Source organism: Macaca fascicularis, chromosome 5, assembly GCF_037993035.2.
Source record: "Macaca fascicularis isolate 582-1 chromosome 5, T2T-MFA8v1.1".
Taxonomy (NCBI): Eukaryota; Metazoa; Chordata; class Mammalia; order Primates; family Cercopithecidae; genus Macaca; species Macaca fascicularis.
The window spans coordinates 63,350,048-63,373,159 of NC_088379.1; positions in this window are offsets into that span (position 1 = coordinate 63,350,048).

Consider the following 23,112-nt stretch of genomic DNA (forward strand, 5'->3'; position numbering starts at 1 on the left):
AAACATTAAAATGTTAGATGGATAATGAATGTGTGTGATTTCTTTCTTGAATTTCCTAGATATTTTCATATCTGGAGATAATTGATTAGAGACAGCCAAGCTTTTGTAAGAAACTACAATTGGACCCTCTGCAAGAATCAGGTTTACTTCAGGTAAAACTTTGGTGCATTTAAAAAAAAATTTGTGGGGACAGGGACATAAATCAGAACATTCTCTATGAACTAAATCAATGGGCACAAGCGTCAGTTCACACTTTCCAGGCATTAGTATCAAGCCAGGTTAATAAGACATATTTCGATCATTTAAAAGGTTAACATCAACACAGACTGGTTTTTCTCCATGAACAGATAATATCTTGAATGTGGATTGTATATCAGCTGCTTTTGTTACTTCTCTGCCCATCCTTGTCTTTCCAAAGTTGTGATTTCAGATATGGTAGGGATAAGCATTTAAGATTAGTTTCTGAAGAAGGGATGAGTCAGTACACTCTTTAGAGAAGTAGGGATCTTGTCAATTACAGGGAACATTGAGGAAGCTGGTATTTTGAGAAAGGTGTATCCATACCCAAATGTAGGCCTAACAGCTTCAAATAATGTTATCTTAGAAGCTGCTCCTGAAAACCTCTGTGTTCCACTGATACCAGAATTATCTTTAGAATAAAAAGAAATTAAGAATGTGAATGTGTTTTGCAAACAGCAAAATGTTATTGTTAATGAAAAGTATTATTTTTGCATGCTCTCTACGGTGCTTGATGCAGTCCCTTAATCTCTTTCTTTTTTTTTTTTTTTTTTTTTTTGAGACGGAGTCTCGCTCTGTTGCCCAGGCTGGAGTGCAGTGGCTGGATCTCAGCTCACTGCAAGCTCCTCCTCTCGGGTTCACGCCATTCTCCTGCCTCAGCCTCCCGAGTAGCTGGGACCACAGGCACCCGCCACTTCGCCCGGCTAGTTTTTTGTATTTTCTGGTAGAGACGGGGTTTCACCGTATTAGCCAGGATGGTCTCGATGTCCTGACCTCATGATCCGCCTGTCTCGGCCTCCCAAAGTGCTGGGATTACAGGCTTGAGCCACCGCGCCCGGCCAATCTCTTTCTTTCGAGCCCCAGTTTCTTCTTCTGTTATGTAAGGATAATAATTAATGACCAGAAGCTTGTCTTTTTTTTTTTTGAGATGGAGTCTTGCTCTGTTGCCCAGGCTGGAGTGCAGTGGCGTGATCTCAGCTCACTACAACCTCCGCCTCCTGGGTTCAAGCGACTCTACTGCCTCAGCCTCCTGTGCAGCTACGATTACAGGCCCGCGCCACCATGCCCAGCTAATTTGTTTTGTATTTTTACTAGAGACAGGGTTTCCCCATGTTGGCCAGGCTGGTCTGAAACTACTGACCTCAGGTGATCCACCTGCCTCGGCCTCCCAAAGTGCTGGGACTACAGGCGTGAGCCACCACGCCCAGCCTGAGCTTGTCCTAAAGATTGGTGAGATGGTGAAGATGCAGCAGCTGCCGTTTATTGGGTGCTGAATGAATGAGTTGATAGTCCTTTTGGTAGGAGAAACTACATGAAATATGAGACCGCAAGAACACTGTGTGTGTGTGTGTGTGTGTGTGTGTGTGTGTGTGTGTGTGTGCATGTGTTGGAGGAGGAGGAGTGCTGGCAGCTAGGTTCATAAGCTCCAATGAGGTAGAGAAGGGACCTGATGGAGGACATTTTCTCTGCGTGGAAGTTGATGCTGAATCCATAGGAACGAGCTTCTTCGTTGGCTACAACACTGGGAAACAGTGTGTATATGTCTTCTAAAGTTTATAAACATGATCATGACACACTAATAACGATGTTTTGGTAGGATTCTTATGTTCTGCTTTGCTTTTAAGTCAAATATCCAGTATATCATACACACTGTTGCTTCTTCCTTTGTTAAATGTCACACTCCATTCTGGCTTATTGACTTCCAGGTGTTTATCTGGTAGTTTATTTCTCCTCCAATATCCTGCACACCAACACTAGACTTATCTTCCTAAAATACCGGTTTTGGCATTTCACTGCCCCACTCAAAAACTATGTAAGGATCTCCAAGGCTATCAGATAAAGTTCACGCTCTGTAACTAGACAGTCAATTTAACATTTCAGTTCATCTTTCCAATCTTGTTTCCCACTTTGCATGAGACAGTGTGCATTCATATTGTAATAATGATTGTAATCAGTTGGAGTTGGTTTCATTTCTTCAGCTAATAAACAGTTTTTTTTGTCTGATTTTATGGGATGTATGTTATTGGGAAAGTTGGTAGATATAGTACTAATTTATCAGATGAAAAATTTTTCTATTCCAAGGAAATCTGGAAATTAGTATGAATGTATGAATGACTTTTTGACAGTGATTATAGGTATTAAGGAAATTACCATAGCTGATGGAAACCATGTTATGTTGGCCAAGACCATACCTGTATGAAGAACAATCAGAGAGTCAGTCTTAAGAAAATGCTTGTGTCTGGAGTACAGCAAAATAAAAAAAAAACTCGAGGTGACAAAAGATGTGAGACACATGAAGAGACATAGGCTGTAGAAAAAGTTACAATGAAAAATTTAGAGCAACAAGATTTGGCAGAATATGTTAGTAAAGTGGTTGAGAGCACAGCTGTTTAAATCCCCTCTGTAATACTCACTGGTCATATGACATTGAATGAGCCACTATATAATCTTCATGTAGTTTTTTTTTTTTTTTTTTTTAATTTTTTTGAGACAGAGTCTCACTCTGTCATCCAGGCTGGAATGCAGTGGCACGATCTTGGCTCACTGCAACCTCCGCTTCCCAGGTTCCTGCGATTCTCATGCTTTAGCCTCTTGAGTAGCTGGGACTATGGGCACGTGTCGCCACACCCAGCTAATTTTTGTATTTTTAGTAGAGGTGGGGTTTCACTATGTTGGGCAGGCTGGTATGGAACTCCTAGCCTCAAGTGATCTGCCCACCTTGGCCTCCCAAAGTGTTGGGATTACAGGCATTAGCCACTGTGCCTGGCCTCCTTTTCTCCATGTGTATATATATATATGGAGAGAGAGAGAGAGAGAGAGAGAGAATGAGAGAGAGAGTTTCTCTCTTGTTGCCCAAGCTGGAGTGCAATGGCGCGATCTTGGATCACTGCAACCTTCGCCTCCTGGGTTCAAGTGAGTTTCCTGTCTCAGGCTCTTGAGTAGCTGAGATTACAGGCGTCCACCACCATGCCCAGCTAATTTTTTGTATTTTTAGTAGAGATGAGGTTCCACCATGTTGGCCTGGCTGGTCACGAACTCCTGACCTCAGGTGATCCACCCACCTCGGCCTCTCAAAGTGCTGGGATTACAGGCGTGAGCCACTGCACCCAGCCTCATATAATATTTTTATTTGTGAAATGTGGTCTACCATAGGTCAGCATTAATTTAATTTAAATACAAAATATAAAGTGCTTAGCACACTAGCTGGTAGCCAAGAAATGTTCAGTGATCATGAGTTATTATCATTCTTGTGGAAATGAAATATGAAGGCTAAAAATCTGCTTCATGTTAAAATTTTTTCCCAGCTTTATTGAAGTATAATTGATATACAATAATTGCACATATTTAATGTTTACATCTTGATGAGTTTAAACATATGCATATACCCTTGATACCAACATTACAACTAAGATAATAGACATATCCATTACCTCCAAAAATTTCCTTGTGTTCTTTTGTGTGTGTGTGCTTTTTTATTAAGTAGTAAGAACATTGAACAAGAAATCTATCCTCCTAACAGATTTTTAAGTGCACAATATAGTATTGTTAACTATGGGCATATTGTTGTCCAGCAAATCTCTAGAACTTACTCATCTTGCATAACAGAAATTTTATACTCATTGAAGAACAATTCTCCATTTCTACCTTCCCCCAGCCTCTGGCAACCACTATTCTTTGCTTCTGTGAGTCTGACTATTTTAGATCCCTCATATAAGTGGAATCATGCAGTATCTGCCTTTTTGTGACTGGCTTATTTCATCTGGCATAATGTCTTCTAGGTTCATCCATGTTGTCACAAATGGCAGGACTTTCTTCTTTTTAAGGCTGAATAATATTCCATTGTATATATATTTTCCATTTTCTTTATCCATTCATCTGTCGGTGGTCATTTGAGTCATTTCCATATCTTGGCTTTTGTAAATAACGCTGCAATGAACAGGAGGGTTTTGTCTAGACTTTTTTCTTGCCTCTTTACAACTTGTTTTGCAAAGTCATAGTCAAATTTGACCTCTTCTGTGACTCCTTCCCCCACTTTCCACTCCACTGTGATTTTTCCCTTCTCTGAATTCCAACTATGTGTCATTCATACACTACATTGTGACACCTTGCTCATTGAAGATCTTTAACATTTACTCTGTATGTGGTCTTCTAACTTTTTGGATATGGCTTTCATGTCTAACATTCCTGTGAGGTAGAAACCACCCAGTCTTCTAATTTGCTTCATTTGATGTTCTATGTGCATCATAATATTAATAGCTGATACATGGGTAGCACTTACTGTGGACAGGTGATAATTTGACTGTTTTACATATATTAATTTATTTAATCCTCACAAGAACTTCAGGAAACAGTGACTCTTCCACTTTCTTTTTTTTTTTTTTTTTTTTTTTGAGACGGAGTCTCGCTCTGTCACCCAGACTGGAGTGCGGTGGCCGGATCTCTGCTCACTGCAAGCTCCGCCTCCCGGGTTTACGCCATTCTCCTGGCTCAGCCTCCCGAGTAGCTGGGACTACAGGCGCCCGCCACCTCGCCCGGCTAGTTTTTTGTACTTTTTTAGTAGAGACGGGGTTTCACCGTGTTAGCCAGGATGGTCTCCATCTCCTGACCTCGTGATCCGCCCGTCTCGGCCTCCCAAAGTGCTGGGATTACAGGCTTGAGCCACCGCGCCCGGCCGACTCTTCCACTTTCTATCCACAATACAACAAAACTATAGAGAGGTAAAGTAAATTGCCTGAAGTGACACAGTCAGTAAGTGCTAGAAGTAGCATTTAGACTCAAGTATCTGGCTTTGAGTCTTTGCTTTTATGCACTATGTCAACATGAATTAGTTACCCACTGGCAAATGACATGGACCAATCAATCACTGACAGATGCAAAAGAGAGTACCACATACACCTTGTCTATAGAGAATTTATCAGAACTGCAGATAATGTTAGAAGACATTGTTTTTAATTAGTTTCCATTTATTTTGTAATAAAGATCAAGAACCAGAAAACAACATAGTGATGATGATACAAATATAAAAGAAGACAAATTAGACAGAATTTTACTACCTCATCAACCTAAAAAATTATTTTTTCTTACAGTACTTACTCATGTTAAATTCATGTTTAACATAGTTATGATTATAGTGTAAATATGATTTTGTATTGGTCTTTATGTGCTTACCATTACGTCATAAATATTGACATGTTGCTGCAGAGATAAATATTATATTTTTAATTGTCTGGATAATATATCTTCAAGTCGATGCTTAGGACTGCTGTTTTTTTTTATTATTACTATTATACTTTAAGTTCTAGGGTACATGTGCACAACGTGCAGGTTTGTTACATATGTATACATGTGCCATGTTGGTGTGCTGCACCCATTAACTCGTCATTTACATTAGGTATATCTCCTAATGCTATGCCTCCCCCCTCCCCCCACCCCATGACAGGTCCCGGTGTGTGATGTTCCCCATCCTGTGGCTTAGGACCTTTGTTTTTCAACCTTTGGTTGTTTCTAATTTTTTACAATGATTATTTTAATTAGTAAAGATTCAAAACAATTTTTACGTTTTTGAATTATTTTCTTGGTATAATTTACCATGAATATGATTTCTAGTTAATATGTGTATTTTTATGACTTTTGATAAGTATTGCTGAATTATCTAAGTTTATAGCCTACTAATAATTCATCTATACCAGTTTTACCACAACTTTGCCAGAATTTGCTCATTTAATTATTTTTCCCCTCATAAATTAATTGGTATTATGCACTATTTCATTGGTGTTTTAATTTATATTTCTTTGATCATCACCAAGGTTAAATATTTTCTTTACATATTTATTTACTAACTATATTTCAATTTTTTTGTAAACTGTTAATGTTTTTGTTTATTAGTCACAAGAGAATTTGTATGTGTTTTCTATATCATTGAGCATATATTATACAACATTTTATGTAACATATGAATGGATCTTTTATCATGTTTGATGTAAATTTTTTGATAGACATTAAAATAAAAATTTAAGTTAAAATGCCTTTCTTGGAAGGCTTCCTAGTTCACAGTAACTTCTCAGGTAGTATACTTCATAAATACTTCTTGGAGTCAGGCTGATGTCATTTTTTGCCCCTGCTGCCTTCTTTCATGGTAGATTCCAAAGTCACATACCTGGAAACTCTGACACTGAACAAATCTGGCATTGGTCCTTTACAAACAGAGGAGTTTTTAGCAGAAATATATGCCATTGATACAGTAGCTCTTGGCAGCTTGTCAAGTAAAACACTCACTTGCTTTGTGTGTTAAAATGATGATTCATTTGTTTCTGTCCTGGATTATTATCTGCTGTTTGTACCTGTAGTAAGCCCATGTAGCAGGACTTTCGGAAGAAAAGAGTTGACCACAAGCCAACACAAAATGACTTCAGCTTTTCACACATGGACCCTTCATGATTACAACAGAATCAGTTTTATAGCAGAAGTGGTATTTGGGTTTGCTCGGCCCAAAAGTTTTTGGTGTAAATAACTGAAAAGCAAGTCAGGCACATGTCCTGTGCTGTCACTTAACTGCTGAGTTTGTTAAAGAAGCATTTACTAAAGGCTATGAAGAGACGATTATATTAAGTTTAATGGAGGTAAAAAGAGAAATTCAGACTCATTAACAAAAAAATGTTATAGTCTAGTTGGAGAAACAATACATGACATTGCCACATGAGCTGTCATGAAACTTATTACGGAAAAAACGTGTAAAAGAAGATAGGGTATGAATTGCTTAATTGCTAAGAGCATGAGTTTTGGGGATCAGACTGCTTAGTTGAGATAGAGTGTCATGATTCTCTAGCTGTGTGTCCTGGACAAGTTATTTTATCATGTGGTACCTCAGTTTCCTCATCTGTAAAAGAGTGTTAATAAAGGAGCCTACATAGGAATAAATGAAATAATGCACTAAAGTGCTTAGAACAGTTCCTGATACATTAGAAGCATACAATTAATGCAAATGATTATTGATTTAGTATAAATATTGGAAGGGTGTCAAGTAAGGAGGTTACTAGAATGAAATAGGCTTAATTATAGAAGTATTCTTGTAGAAGGTGTTTTAATACAGGATTGCCAGGGATGAAAAGTATATACTGATATGTATAAGGTAAAAGACTCTTCCATATTGAAGGAATGATCCATGAAAAGAAATGAACTGGATCCATAATGGTGACAGAAAAGCAAATTGGCTGAGTTTAAGTGCTAATAGGAGTTTAGTGAAAAATGTATCTAATTGGTAGGACATGATACGATCACAATGTCAAACATGCTGAAACCTCAGTTTTTCCTTTTGGAAGATGGATATGGTAATAACTGCCTAGGAGAACATGAAGCAAAGAAGAGTATCTTTACCTTTTTTTTTTTGCATGTAAGCTACATGTAGACAAATAATAGTACCATGAAAATTAAAAGTTTTATTCTAACTTGTGGATTTTTTTGTTTCCATAATGTAAAAATCTGATATTTGGATATATATATATGTGTGTATAACGTATGTAATTTATATGAAAAACAATAGATTGTATTTATCGAGTCTTTTCTATGTTCTAGGACCTGGGCATTTATTTCGCCTAATCCTTACAACAATCCCATAAGGCAAGTAATATCGTTAAATCATACAGCCAGTAAGCAGTCTGGATTCAGCCCAGATCTGTCTGATGATGGAACCAAATTGTACCAAATGGTTCAAAATTTCTCTATGGGAAAAAGCTAAATGTATAAAAGGAATTAATTGGATGTTTGAATTTCAGTACAACTTAAATGAGAAGTAGAAGATCAGTAATGGAGGCTAGTGTGGTGGGAGAGGACTGAATGGGAAAAAGCCATAGGAGATGGAATTGTATAGAATCTCAGAGGCCACAGTAATGGCTTTGGCTTTTACTCTGAGTGAGGTAGGAAGCCATTGGAGGGTCGTGAGCAGAGGAGGAACATGATTTATCTGACGTAACATTTTATTTACTTACATTTATTTATTTATTTTGAGATGGAGTCTTGCTCTGTTGCCCAGGCTGGAGTGGAGTAGTGTGATCTTGGCTCACTGCAACCTCCACCTCCTGGTTCAAGTGATTCTCCTGCGTCAGCCTCCTGAGTAGCTAGGTTTACAGGCACTGCACCACCACACCCAGCTAATTTTTTTTTTTTTTTTGTATTTCTGGTAGAGACAGGGTTTCACCACATTAGCCAGGCTGGTCTCCAACTCCTGACCTCAGGCAATCCTCCTACCTTGGCCTCCCAAAGTGCTGGGCTCACAGGTGTGAGCCTCTGCGCCCCACTGGACCTAACATTTTAGAAGGACCATTCTGGCTGCATTTGATAGACTGAAGGAGATCAAAGGAGGAAGCACAGAGATGGGTTAGGAGGGATTGCAGTGATTCAGCTGAAAGATGATGATGGTTTGGGCTAGAGTGGTAGCAGTGGGAGCACTGAAATATGATTGATTGCATTCTGGATATTTTTTCTAGAATTTATTGATGGAGTATATGTAGGGTGTGAGGGAAAGACAGAACCCAAGGGTGGCATAGTATTTATCAAGTGCGCTTATACATCACTAGTATGGATGTCATTTATCTTTAAATGCAGCTATCTGGAACATATTCAACTTAGAAATAAGTCTCTTAGAAATAAGCAAAACAAGTCTCTTCAAAGCCAGCAAAACAGAGCGCACATTGCACTAACATCATGTACTCATAAAAGACTTGGTTCCTCTTCATTCATATCTGAGTTACAGTTCAAATTAATGTCATCATTTTATCTTTTCTTATAAGATATTAGAAACAGTAAATCAGAAGGGAAAGAGAAGTGTTTCCAGATCTAGAAAAACTTCTAGTCACCAGAAATAATAGCTGATGCCAAGAATAAAGACAAAAACAACTAAAACAAAATAAAAACATAAAAAGCAGAGAGCCCGAGGATACTCTGTACAGGACCTAATGTTTCTCGCCACCCTAGAAGCCTCTGTTAAAATAGGAATGGGTGTTTGTAATGGTCATTGTGTCATTAAAATCAGGGTAGATTATATTATGAATTTTTTGGTCAAAGAGGCAGGGAGGTAACATTGTATATGTTTTGCCTTTAAAATAATGAAATGTGTTGGAGTTCCTTCCCCTCATCAATTTCTAGGGCAAGCACAGTCAATATTCTGCTACATGTACAGAGGTCTGATTCTGAATTATGATCTCCTTCTCCACCCTAGAGAGCTGGCTTACAAACCAGAAGAAAGTATAGAGGGCCTTTCCACTTCATTTTCTCTTAAAATTGGAACATAGCTCAAGCCCCATCAATGAATTCTGTTTTCTTTTTTTCTGGAGTCTTTCTTAACACATTCCAAAGGCCTACAGATGCCCCCAAAGCTCTCAATAAGCTTCAAAGACCCCTAAGACCGAATTCCTTCAAATCTTTGTTTTAAGTCAATACTGCAGACTAAAAAGCCATACATTTTATTTTTTTAGTCAGATATTTCAATACCATTTATTAAATAATCTATCATTTTTCCAGTGACTTTTTTTTCATCCAAATATTTATTATTTTTTTTAACTTTTAAGTTCAGGGGTACAAGTGCAGGTTTGTTACATAGGTAAATTTGTGCCATAGGGGTTTGTTGTACAGATTATTTTATCACTCAGCTATTAAGCCTAGTACCCATTGGTTATTTTTCCTGATCCTCTCCCTCCTCTCACCCTTCACCCTCTGAAAGGCCCCAGTGAGTGTTGTTCCTCCCTATGTATCCAAGTGTTCTCATCACTTAACTCCCACTTATAAGTGAGAACATGCAGTATTTAGCTTTCTGTTCCTGTGTTAGTTTGCTAAGAATAATGGCCTCCAACTCCATCCATGCCCCTGCTAAGGACATGATCTTGTTCTCTTTTATGGCTGCATATTATTCCATGGTGTATATGTACCACATTTTCTTTATCCTGTCTATCTTTTATTTTTGAGTCTCACTCTGTCTCCCAGGCTGGAGTGCAGTGGTGCGGTCTTGGCTCACTAAAACTTCCACCTCCCAGGTTCAAGCAATTCTCATGCCTCAGCCTCCCAAGTAGCTGGGACTACAGGTGTGTGCCACCACACATGGCTAATTTTTGTATTTTTAGTAGAGACAGGGTTTCACCATGTTGTCCAGGCTGCTCTCGAACTCCTAACCTCAAGTGATCCACCTGCCTCAGCCTCCCAAAGTGCTGGGATTATAGATGTGAGCCACCAGGCCAGGCCTTTATCTAGTCTACCATTGATGGGCATTTAGGTTGATTCCATGTCTTTGCTATTGTGAATAGTGCTGCAGTGAACATATGTGTACATATGTCTTTTAATAGAATGATTTATTTTCCTTTGAGTTTATACCTAGTAGTGGGATTGCTGGGTTGAATGGTATTTCTGTCTCTAGGTCTTTGAGGAATCGCCACAACGTCTTACACAATGGTTGAACTAATTTATACTGCCACCAACAGTGAATAAGTGTTCCAGTTCCTCCAAAACCTTGCCAGCATCTCTTATTTTTTTGACTTTTGAGTAATAGCCATTCTGACTGGTGTGAGATGGTATATCATTGTGGCTTTGATTTACATTTCTCTAATGATCAGTGATGTTGGGCTTTTTTTTCATATGTTTGTTGGCTGCATAAATGTCTTCTTTTGAAAAGTGCCTGTTCATGTCCTTTGCCTTCTTTTTTATGTTTTTTTTTTTTTTTTCTTGTAAGTTTGTTTAAGTTCTTTATAGATGCTGAATATTAGGCCTTTGTTGGATGCATAGTTTGCAAAAATTTTCTCTCATTCTGAAGGTTGTCTGTTTACCCTGTTGATAGTTTCTTTTGCTAGGTAGACGCTCTTTAGTTTAATTAGATCTTATTTGTCAAGTTTTGCTTTTGTTGCAATTGCTTCTGGTGTCTTTGTCATGAAATCTTTGCCTGTGCTATGTCCTGGATAGTATTGCCTAGGCTTTCTTCCAGAGTTTTTATAGTTTTGGGTTTTACATTTAAGTCTTTGATCCATTTTGAGTTAATTTTTGTATATGGTGTAAGGAAGGGGTTCAGCTTCAGTCTTCTGCATATAGCTAGCCAGTTATCCCAACACCATTTATTGAATAGGGAATCCTTTCTTCATTGCTTGCTTTTGTCAGATTTGTCAAAGATAAGGTAGTTGCGGGGGTATGATCTTATTTCTGGGTTCTCTATTCTGTTCCATATGTGTCTGTTTTTGCACCAGTACCATGCTGTTTTGGTTACAGTAGCCCTATAGTATAATTTGAAGTCAGGTGATGCCTCCAGGTTTGTTTTTTTTGTTTAGAATTGCCTTAGCTACTTGGGCTCTTTTTTGGTTCTATATGAATTTTAAAAGAGTTTTCTCTAGTTCTGAGAAGAATGTCAATGGTAGTTTGATAGGAATAGCATTCATTCCATAAATTGCTTTGGGCAGTAAGGCCATTTTAATGATATTGATTCTTCCTATCCATGAGCATGAAATATTTTTCCATTTGTTTGTGTTAACTGTGATTTCTTTGAGCAGTGTTTAGGAGTTCTCCTTGTAGAGATCTTTTACCTCCCTAGTTAGCTGTATTCCTAGGTAATTTATTCTTATTTTCTCATTCAAGAAACCTCTAATTTAAAATCTTCTGTCTCTAAACCTCTCTAGCTGCCTGTTTCTGGTTCCATCTCTCCTACCAGTGACTATACCCCATACCCCACTGTCTTTTTTTTTTTTTTTTTTTCTTTTCTTAGAGCCTTGCTCTCTTGCAGTGTAGTGGTGCAATCTTGGCTCACTGCAACCTGTGCCTCCCAAGTTCAAGCGATTCTCCCACTTTGGCCTCCTGAGTAGCTGGGATTACAGGTGCACATCACCATGCCCAGCTAATTTTTTTGTATTTTTAGTAAAATCAGGGTTTTTGCATGTAGGCCAGGCTGGTCTTGAATGTCTGGCCTCAAGAAGTGATCCACCTGCTTTGGACCTCCCAAATTGCTAGGATCACAGGCATGAGCCACCACACTCAACACCCCAACCTCCCACCCCCTCTTGCTCTGAATCGCTAATCAGGCTGTCTACCTTGCTCTGGATTCTGCATGTGGACTTTGTCCTTTCTCCAAATCCTCTTCATTTTTTTCTCTGCTTTCTAATGCTTCTTTCTAAGCAAGGTGAGATAAACGGAGTAGGAAGTAGGGCAACTATAACCTTCATTATCTAGAAAATTCACTTAGGTGGAATAGCTCATTTTCTGACAAGGTAAATAAGTGGAGTATTATTGGTTATAGATAATATATGAAGACAGGTTTCACCTGATTATTTCTTTCAGATTTAGTTTTATCAGAAAAAATAAATTTCACCTATTTTTAGACAAACATGGACTACAGTCGTGACCAGGGAATCTGTATTGTGATTCTCAGATGCTTCATTTCACAGGGTGTTTGAAATGTTGAGTTAAATATCATCTTTTGTTTTTCTTAAAGAATTTCCTGACCATGAGAGTCCTGGGGATGAAGAGATTAGATGATTTTACTGAATTTTAGATAAAGTAAGGTAATGTTTGGTTGATGTTGTAAAAATGTAAGACTCTAAAATCAGCTGAAAGCTGCACGTGGTGGTTCACACCTGTAATCCCAGCATTTTGGGAGGCCAAAGCGGGTGGATCACTTGAGGTTAGGAGTTCAAGATTGGCCTGGTCAATACGGTTAAACCCTGTCTACTAAAAATACAAAAATTAGCTGGGTGTGGTGGTGGGTGCCTGTAATCCCAGCTACTCAGGAGGTTGAGGCAGGAGGTTCACTTGAACCCGGGAGGCAGAGGTTGCAGTGAGCCAAGATCGTACCACTGCACTCCAGCCTGGTGACACACACACACACACACACACACACACACACACACACACAAATAAGTAAATTGATCTGCCAGTGTAAGAACTTTTCTCAAAAGACAACCAGGAGATTTCTCATTAAGGTAAGGTGAAGACCTTGTCGTTTTCCTTCTGCTGTCTCAGCATTTCTGGCTGGAAGACAGAAGTGCAAAGAGGTACAAAACTCTTGAGGTACAAGCAGAATAATATAGGAAGCACGGATGATGAAGCACATGCATCTGCTCTTTAAACCAGCAGGATGTATTTATCTCTGACTCATTGCACTGTGCTTCCCAGGATATAATAAAATGTAGCATAGAATAAGGGGGCAAAGGGAATAGAAGGGGCTATCTATTAGGTTCTACTTTTCCTCTATGCCTGACACTTTCCCTATGTTATTATATTTATTCCTCACAAGAACCCCAGAAAGAAGATGTTATTATGATCCCCATTGTTTAGGCAGTGAAACAAGCTCTTAGGATCAAAGAGCTTTTACAACTTGCTCCAGGCCACGCAGATGAGCTGCAGAATCAAATTTCCAGTCCAGTCTGGGTTCAAAGCTTATGGCTCTCCCACTACTCCAGTATGCAAGGCTGAAATAGCACTGCACAGCCTTATCCGTTATCCGCGAGACTGCTGGCTTCCCCCCAGCCTCCCCTGAAGGCTTACAGGAACAGCTGTGTGGGAGAACGCTCACAGCTATACTACAGGTCTGCTCTTCCCAAAGCATGACCTGAGCAACACTGCTAGCCTCTTGAGATGTTCCTTGATAAAAAGCTTCTGTGATCAAATACAAACACTGCATTCTATGTCTCCAAGCCCATTACTGGTTCCAAAAAACCTCGTAGTAAAGAAACTTTAAACACTTTCCCCCAAACTTAGTTTTCTTCTAACACTTTTAACATGTGGAATTGGTGTTCTGTGGAGCATACCTTAGGAAATGCTATTTAGGATGAGTCTATTACAACTTGGGATGTCAGCTCCCTGAGGGCATGGTGTCATCTACTTTCAGTATCTACAGTGCCTGTCACAGAATAGGGGTCAATGTTTGTTAAATAAATAACTTTGTGATGTAAACTAATTACATCGCTCACTCCACCTACTCCAGACAGATCTACCTGAGGTGAAGGAACAGCCCATACCTGTGCTTACTTAAGGCCTAAGGGGGAAGATCGTTCATCCTTCAATATACATTGTGTTTAAGATTATGCAAACCATTTCTACTTACCTTGTGAGGCATATGGGAAACTCATCGATCCTCACATTGTGCTTGGAGAGGGAATGGAAACGAGAAAGCCATTTGTTAAATGTCTACTAAATGCCTTCTACTAAAAGGGAAGGCACCTTTTCTGTGGTATTTTATTTAATCTTCCTCACAGCCTTAACATGTAAGTCTAGTTGTCCCATCTTTAGAGATGATAACACACGCTCAGAGAAATCAAGGAACTAGCCAAGATACATATCCGACCAGCATGTCAGAATTTGAATCCAGGTCAGTCTGACTTCAAAATCCATGTGTGCTCTGCCCTATCATATCCTGCCCCTAGGTAGGAAACTGGATTTGAATGGATTACACATTTTTTATTTTGAGACTTTGATGTGCCTTAAATATATTGTGGATATTAATTTGTAATAATTGTTAGAAGGAAGCCCACAGGCATGACTCAATTACTTTCATTTTGGTTGTCGGTGCTCTACTTTTTTTTTTAAACAAAACAAGATAAATTTGTTTCTACCATTCTAAAGCCTGGAGTTGTAAGTTATGTGGAAGTGCTCTGCAGGTGTGTATGTTGTGTTACCATGCTGCTTTTTCAGACACAATCTCCTTGTTCTTTTCTTAGTTGAACTTCATTACCTGTACCAGTCCTGTAAAACAACAAAACTTACTGATTTGGTTTAGAAGGGCTGGTCAGAAATGGTAGTCTCTGATTAAAGACCTAAACCAACTTGGAGAAAATTATACTGTATTCAATGTACAGTTTTGCTTGACAGGCAATGTCTGAAGGTGTGTATGGGGTAATTACCCACAGAAAAGATAGGCTGGAAAAACATGAAAATGAGTTGCTCCAAACCAGAGAAATGAATCATTAGCAGAAAGCAAACCAGATGAGTCAGCATACCTTAAATTTTAAGGTCTTCTTGAATCAATTAAGACATCAATTAGAACTAGAGAAGCATTTTAAAGAGCATGATCAAAAAATATTTTTGAGATAAAAATATGTAAAAGAATTAGGAAATGTAAATTTGTCAAGTAGTATCATTTGTCCAGATAATTCCTGTAGATATATACAACTGCTAATGATGACTGTAAATGAATATAAAACTAATAATAATTAATATTAATGAGCTGTTAGAATGTGCTGAGCATACAATAATCACTTGACATGCATTATCTCATTTAAAACTTGGAAGTTCTGTAAAACAATGCAAATATTCTTCTGAATGGCAATTATAACCAAAGCTGGGGAGGAATTTCTCCAGTTATCAGGGCAAGTATCTTCCTTGTTGATCTCACACCTGGCTGGCTTCACCAGGTATATGTTACCTGCCTTGCCTGGGTAGGCATTTTGGTTTCTTTTACACCTGACCTAAATCTTAAGTGCTTTTATTTCACTATAACATGCAGGATAAATATGACTAAATTGTCTTCAACTCACAGAGCAGTATGTGGTTTAGACCATTATAAGCTATAAGAACAAAATATGCTCTTAATTAATTAAAGCAAAATAGATGCATTTTCAGGCCTTATGGAGATGGAATGTGATCCAAGACCTTGTGATAGCTCTGGTATCTGCCAGCAGCTTCAGTGACTTAACAGGCACTGTAGCTTTCTTTAGTGACAGCCCCCCTTATGGAGACACAGTTATTCTCTGTCACTGCTTTAAGTGATCCAGCTGTTAGTAACTACCTCTTCCTGAGTCTGATTGTTCTGTTTAGGAAGCCCATATTTGGCAGAGTTTTTGAGTCAGCGCATCTCATGGACTGTTGGCCAGGAAAAGTATCCATCTCTAGTCCAATCAGTTGTGGCAGGAGGGCAGGATGGAATGGCATAAAGCATGATTTAAAAACCTTCTAAAAGCGACGTGGGCCTGGAAGGCATTTTGCAACTCCCAGAAATAGGTTTCCACTGTGAGACACCTGTCCAGAATAAGCTTCCTGACACAATGGTTGTATTAAAAAACAAAGTTAAAACTAGATGACTATTTTATTAATTTATAATAAGCAGAGTTCTCTCTCTAGTCAGACTATTCATAATCACTTTAGTATCTCCCTATAGAAAGATCAACATCAATATCAAAATCATAATCATATAATTTTGTGTGAACACAGGTGTTAGATGGCAAAAAAACAAAAAACAAAACAAAACAAAACAAAAAAACCCCAAACTTAACACATGGCTCATGACAGGGACATATCCTATAGCTCATGATAGGGCTGGATATGCCACTGGTCCTGGAATATGTGGAGTTCCTTGGCTACAATCTCCTGCATCTTTCTCACATTTGAGATGGCCTTACAAATGGTTTGGTTCACTGAAAACAGCTCCTTTAGTGGGTGATGTTTGGCTAGACACTACTAGTGATGGTCTCCATGATTTTTTTTTCCCCCAAGAATAGTGTTTTTTTTTTTATTTTTTATTTTATTTTATATATATTTTTTGAGATGGAGTCTCTCTTTTTCACCCATGCTGGAGTGCAGTGGTGCAATCTCGGCTCACTGCAACCTCCGCTTCCCAGGTTCAAGTGATTCTCCTGCCACAGCCTCCTGAATAGCTAGGATTACAGGTGCCCGGCACCATACCCAGCTAACTTTTGTATTTTTTAGTAGAGATGGGGCTTCCCCATGTTGGCCAGGCTGATATTGAACTCCTGACCTCAGGTGATCTGCCCGCCTCAGCCTCCCAAAGTGCTGGGATTACAGGCGTGAGCCACTGTGCCCGGCCTAAGAATGGTGTATTAATCAGGGTTTTCCAGAGAAACCAATAAAGGTATAGTTATATATAGAAAGACATTGAATACATATAGAAAGGAATTGGCTCACTTCATGATGGAGGCTGACAAATTCCAAGTTCTGCAGTTTGCAATCTGGAGACCCAGGAATGCCCATGGTGTAGTCCTAGTCTCCAAGCTGGGCAGGCTTGAGACCCAGGGGAGCTGATGTCTCAGTTGAAGTCTAAAGGCAGGAAAAATCCAATGTCCAGCTAGAAAATAGGCAGGAGGAGTTCTCCTTTCTTCTCAGATGTCAGCCATTTTGTCCTCGTTAGGCCTTCAATTGATTGGATGAGGCCCACTCACATTGGAGAGGGCAATTTGCTTTACTCAATCAACTGATCTGAATGTTAATCTTATCCAGAAACACCCTCACAGACACACCCAGAATCATGTCTGACCCTGGTGTCCAGTCAAGTTGACATGCAAAATTAACCATCACACATGGTGTTTAATGTTTTAATTTATAGCTAAATAAATGTTAATTTTTTTCAAAATAAAACTATCTTTTTTTAATTATAAAAGTAACATATGGCCTTCTTTGGTACTTCCAGTCACAAGCCTTTGCCCAGCCCAGCCCAGCTGAGTCTCTGGTTGTTTATAGTGCCATCGTGGTTGTGGGACCCGAGGTATAGTGCATGTGCAAATTTTTGTCCCCTAGGACTGTGACACAACCACAGCCAAGGCCAGCATTCCAGGGTCTACCCAGGATGGCAGGACCAATATGGAGCTCTTAAAGTGTATGAAGCAGAATCCAGAATCTGCATTTGAAGAAAAGGTCTATTAAGATTTTCTCATCTACATGTCGTCCTGTGGGGTGGTGGTTCTCAAAGTGTGGTCTATGAACTCGCGGAGGTCCCTGAGACTCTTTTGTGGGTCCTGAGGTCAAAATTGCTTTTATAATGATACAGTTGATCTTTGAGCAACATGGGTTTGAACAGTGTGGGTCCACTTATTAGTGAATTCTTTTCAATAAAGATATTGAAAATATTTTTTTAGGGGAGGTGACCAAGATGGCTGACTAGAAGCAGCTAGTGTGTGTGGCTCCATGGAGAGGAGTGGAAGCGGCGAGTAAATACAGCACCTTCAACTGAACCATCCAGGTACTCACATTGGGACTAATGGAAGAAACAACTTGACCCACAGAGAATGGAAAAAATCAAGGCAGGACGATGGCCCACCCAGGAGCAACATGGAACCAAGGGAACCTCCCCTCACTCAGGGAAGTGGTGGGTGAATATACCACCCTGAGAACCCCCAATTTTCCCATGGATCTTTGCAACCCTCAGGTCAGAAGATCCCCTCATGAACACACTTCACCAGGCCCTTCAGAGCTACGTGGAGTTTTGGCATAGCAGCTGCTCAGGCACTTGTGGAGACCTGTGAGCCTTAGATACTTGGTCTCTCCAGGCTTCCTAGCAAAAAAAAACTGCAACATTGGCAAACTGGGAGGTTAGACCCCCGTAAAACCCCTAGGAAAGAGGCCGAATCCAGGGAGCTAAGCAGCAACAGTCTGTAGGCCCCACTTCCACAGCACCTCACAGGCTAAGACCCACTAGCTTGGAATTCCAGTTAGCCACTGGTAGCAGGGTTGCACCTCCCTGGGACGGAGCTCCCAGGGGGAAGGGTGGGCCATCGTCATCTTTGTTGTTTGGGCAACTTAGCCATTCCAGCCTTCTGGCTTTGGAGAATCCAAGCTGACCAGGGGTGGAAGGGATGCCCCAGCACAGCACGGATGCTCTGTGAAAACATGGCCAGACTGCTTTTTAAAGCGCGTCTCTGATTCTATTCCTCCTTACTGGGCAAGACCTCTCTACCATGGTTGCCAGCATCCCCTGCCAGTGCTTTCTGGCCAACAGAAATTTGAAACCTCCCTGGGATGGAGCTCCCAGAGAAAAGGGTGGACTGCTATCTTTGCTGCTTGGGTGACTTAACTATTCTGGCCTTCAGGCTTTGGAGTGTCTGAGGTGACCAGGGGCTGAAGGGTACCCCTAGCACAGCATAGCTGCTCTACAAAAATGTGGCCAGACTGCTTTTTAAAGCAGGTCCTTGATCCCATTCCTATTCTGTGGGTGGGACCACACAACTGGAGTCTCCATCCACCTCCTACTGGTGTGCTCAGGCTGACAACAGGTCTGTACCTGGGATAGAGCTGCCAGAAGGAGAGGCACACTGCCATTTTGCTGTTTCACAGCCTTCAATGGTGATAACTCCAGGTACTGGAAAATCCGAGGTGACTAGGGACTGGAGAGAGCCCCCAGTGTGCTGCAGCAGCCCTGTGGAAAAGTGGTCAGGCTGTTAGATGGGTCCCTGTTCCCATATCTCTTCACCAGGCAGGTCTTCCAGGCCTGAACCTCCAGCCACCCCTCACCAGAGCTACTGAGCCAGTATCAACTCAGTAACTCCCTGAACAGAGCCTCTGGGGAAACTGAAAGCCTCTTTGCCACTGCCTCTGCAATGAAACGGCCCTTGATACCCTGGGACTCGTGAAGAAGCAAAGACCCTAAGTGCCATATCCATACCTCCAACAAGATGCAGTTGACTCAAGGAGAGGAGGTCAGTTCATCTCCCATGGGTTTCACACCCCCCACTGCTTGTCACCAGAAAGGGAACGCCTGGCTTAGGCCTACAGTACAGACCTTTCATCCTGGGTTGGTTGCACTGAGTGATTATTGACCTGCATCTCTGTAGTGTGGAGCCCCCAGGAGACAAGAAAAAGATGCTTGGCCACAACCACTACTAAGGTCCCTTCCTCTGCTGCCTCCAAGTTGGGGAAGGAATATAAACACTGAGATTGCTCCAGAGCTGTAGTGGGTAGCCAGGAGTGCCAAACCATGATCTACAGCTAGCGCTCAAGGGAGAGAGGAACTCACACTTTCAGAGCATCGAGAGGGAACACAGCTGCAGCTGTGAGGAAACATAGGGGAACCACACAACAGAGCTAGAGTCTACCAACTGACCAATAATCCTATATGCCACCTACTGGATCACACCCCAAAGCTTCAACACTAAAAATACCTTGCTAACATATCCGCCTCTGAAACCAGAGACAAGAAGTCAGTTTCATATAAAGACCCTGTACAAAGCCTTAGCCTGGTGAAAACATCTAGGAAATAAGTCTATTGACTGTACTCAATTTACACTGCAGTTAAAGGAACTCCCATATGCAGAGATGAGAAAGAACAAATGCAAGAACTCTGGTAACTCAAATGACTAGAGTGTCTTGTGTCCTCCAAATGACTGCACCAGTTCTCCAACAAGAGTTCTTAACCAGGCTGAACTGGTTGGAATGACAGAAGTAGAATTTGAAATACAGATAGGAACAGATTCAGTAGGACGGCAAAACCCAATCCAAGGAAAACAAGCATCACAATAAAGCAATACAGGAACTGAAGGACAAAATAGCTGGTATAAAAAATAACCTAACAGGTCTGACAGAGCTGAATAACACAATACAAGAATTTCACAGTGCAATCACAAGTATTAACAGCAGAATAAACCAAGCTGAGAGAAGAATCCCAGAACTTGAAGACTGGTTTCCTGAAATAAGATAGTCATAAAATGGAATGAAGGAAAACTTTGAGAAGTATGGGATTATGCAAGGAGGACAAATCTATGAACCATTGGCATCCATGAAAGGGAAGGGGGAAAGAAAACAAATTGGAATACATATTTTGGGATATCATCCATCATGAAAACTTCCCCAACTTTGCTAGAGACACCAACAGTCAAATTCAGGAAGTACAGGATTCTACACAAGAAGAACATTCCCAAGACACATAATCATCAGATTTTTCAAGGTTGACATGAAAGAATGTTAAAGACGGGTAGAGAGAAAGGGCGGGTCACCTACAAAGGGAACACTATCAGGCTAACAGTGGACATCTCAGCTGAAATCCTACAATCCAGAAGAGATTGGGGGCCTATAATCAACATTCTTAAACAAAAAAAATCTTCAACCTAGAATTTCATATCCAGCCAAACTAAGCTTCCTAAGCAAAGCAGAAATAAGATCCTTTACAGATAAGCAAATGTTGGGGGAGTTTGTTACCATCAGAACTGCCTTACAAGAGATCTTGAAAGGAGCACTAGATATAGAAAGGAAAGACTGCTACCAGCAAATACAAAAACACACTTAGTCACACAGACCATTGTCACTAGAGAGCAACCACACAAATAAGCCAACATAATAACCACCTTACAACACAATGACAGGATCAAATCCACACATATCAATACTAACCTTGAATGTAAATGGGCTAAATGCCCCACTTAAAAGGCACAAAGTGGCAAGCTGAATAAAAAAGCAAGACCCAAAGGTATGCTGTCTTCAGGAGATCCATTTCACATGAAATGACACCCGTAGTCTCATAATAAAGGGATTCAGGAGAGTCTACAAAACAAATGGAAAACAGAAAAAAGCAGGGAATGCAATCTTAATTTCAGACAAAAAAGATGTCAAACCAACAAAGATCAAAAAAGACAAAGAAGGGCATTACATAACAGTAAAGGGGTTAATTCAACAAGAAGACCTAACTATCCTAAATATATATGCACCCAACACAGGAGCACCCAGATTTATAAAGCAAGTTCTTAGAGACCTACAAAGACACTTAGATTCCCACACAGTAATAGTGGGAGACTTCAACATTCCACCGACAGTGTTAGACAGTTCATCGAGGCAGAAAATTTAACAAAGATACACAGGACCTGAACTCAACCTTGGACCAAATTGATTTGATAGACCTTTACAGAAGTTTCCACCCAAAAACAACATAATATACATTTTTCTCATTGTTAAATGGCACATACTCTAAAATTGACCACATAATTGGGTACAAAACAATCCTCAGCAAATGTAAAAGAACTGAAAGCATACCAAATCCACTCTCAGACCACAGTGCAATAAAAATAGATGTCAAGACCAAGAAAATTGCTCAAAATCATGCAATTACATGGAAATTAAACAACATGCTCCTGAATGGCTTCTGGGTAATTAATAAAATTATGGCAGAAATAAAGAAGTTCTTTGAAACTAATGAGAACAAAGATACAATGCAGCAGAATCTCTGGGGGCACAACTAAGGCAGTGTTAAGAGGGAACTTCATAGCACTACATGGCCACATCCCAAAGTTAGAAATATCTCAAATTAACAACCTAACATCACAATGGAAAGAATTGGAGAAGCAAGAGCAAACCCACCACAAAGCTGGCAGAAGACAAGAACTAACCAAAATCAGAGTTGAAATGAAGGAAATCAAGACACAAAAAAACATTCAAAATATAAACAAATCTGGCCGGGCGCAGTGGCTCACGCCTGTAATCCTAGCACTTTGGGAGGCCGAGGTGGGTGGATCATGAGGTCAGGAGATTGAGACCATCCTAGCTAACATGGTGAAATCTCGTCTCTACTAAAAATACAAAAAAAATTAGCCAGGCATGGTGGCGGGTACCTATAGTCCCAGCTACTTGGGAGGCTGAGGTAGAAGAATGGTGTGAACCTGGGAGGCGGAGCTTGCAGTGAGCCAATATCGCACCACTGCACTCACTCCAGCCTGGGTGACTGAGCAAGACTCTGTCTCAAAAAAAAAAAATTATATACACACACACACACACACACACACACACACACACACACACACATAAATCCAGGAGTTGGTTTTGTTAAAAAATTAACAAGATACATAGGCTGCTAACTAGACTAGTGAAAAAGAAAAGAGGGAACATCCAAATAAAGGCAATTATAAATTACAAAGGGAATGTTACCACTGACCCCACAGAAATAAAAATAGCCATCAGAAACTACTACAAACACCTCTATGCACACAAACTAGGAAACATAGAAGAGATGGATAAATTCTGGGACACATACACACTCCCAAGACTGAACCGGGAAGAAACTGATTACCTGACCAATAACGAGCTCCAAAATTGAATCAGTAATAAATAATCTACCAGCCAAAAAGAAAAAAAAAAGAGAAAAGCCCAGGACCTGGTAGATTCACAGCTAAATTCTACCAGATGTACAAAGAAGAGCTGGCACCATTC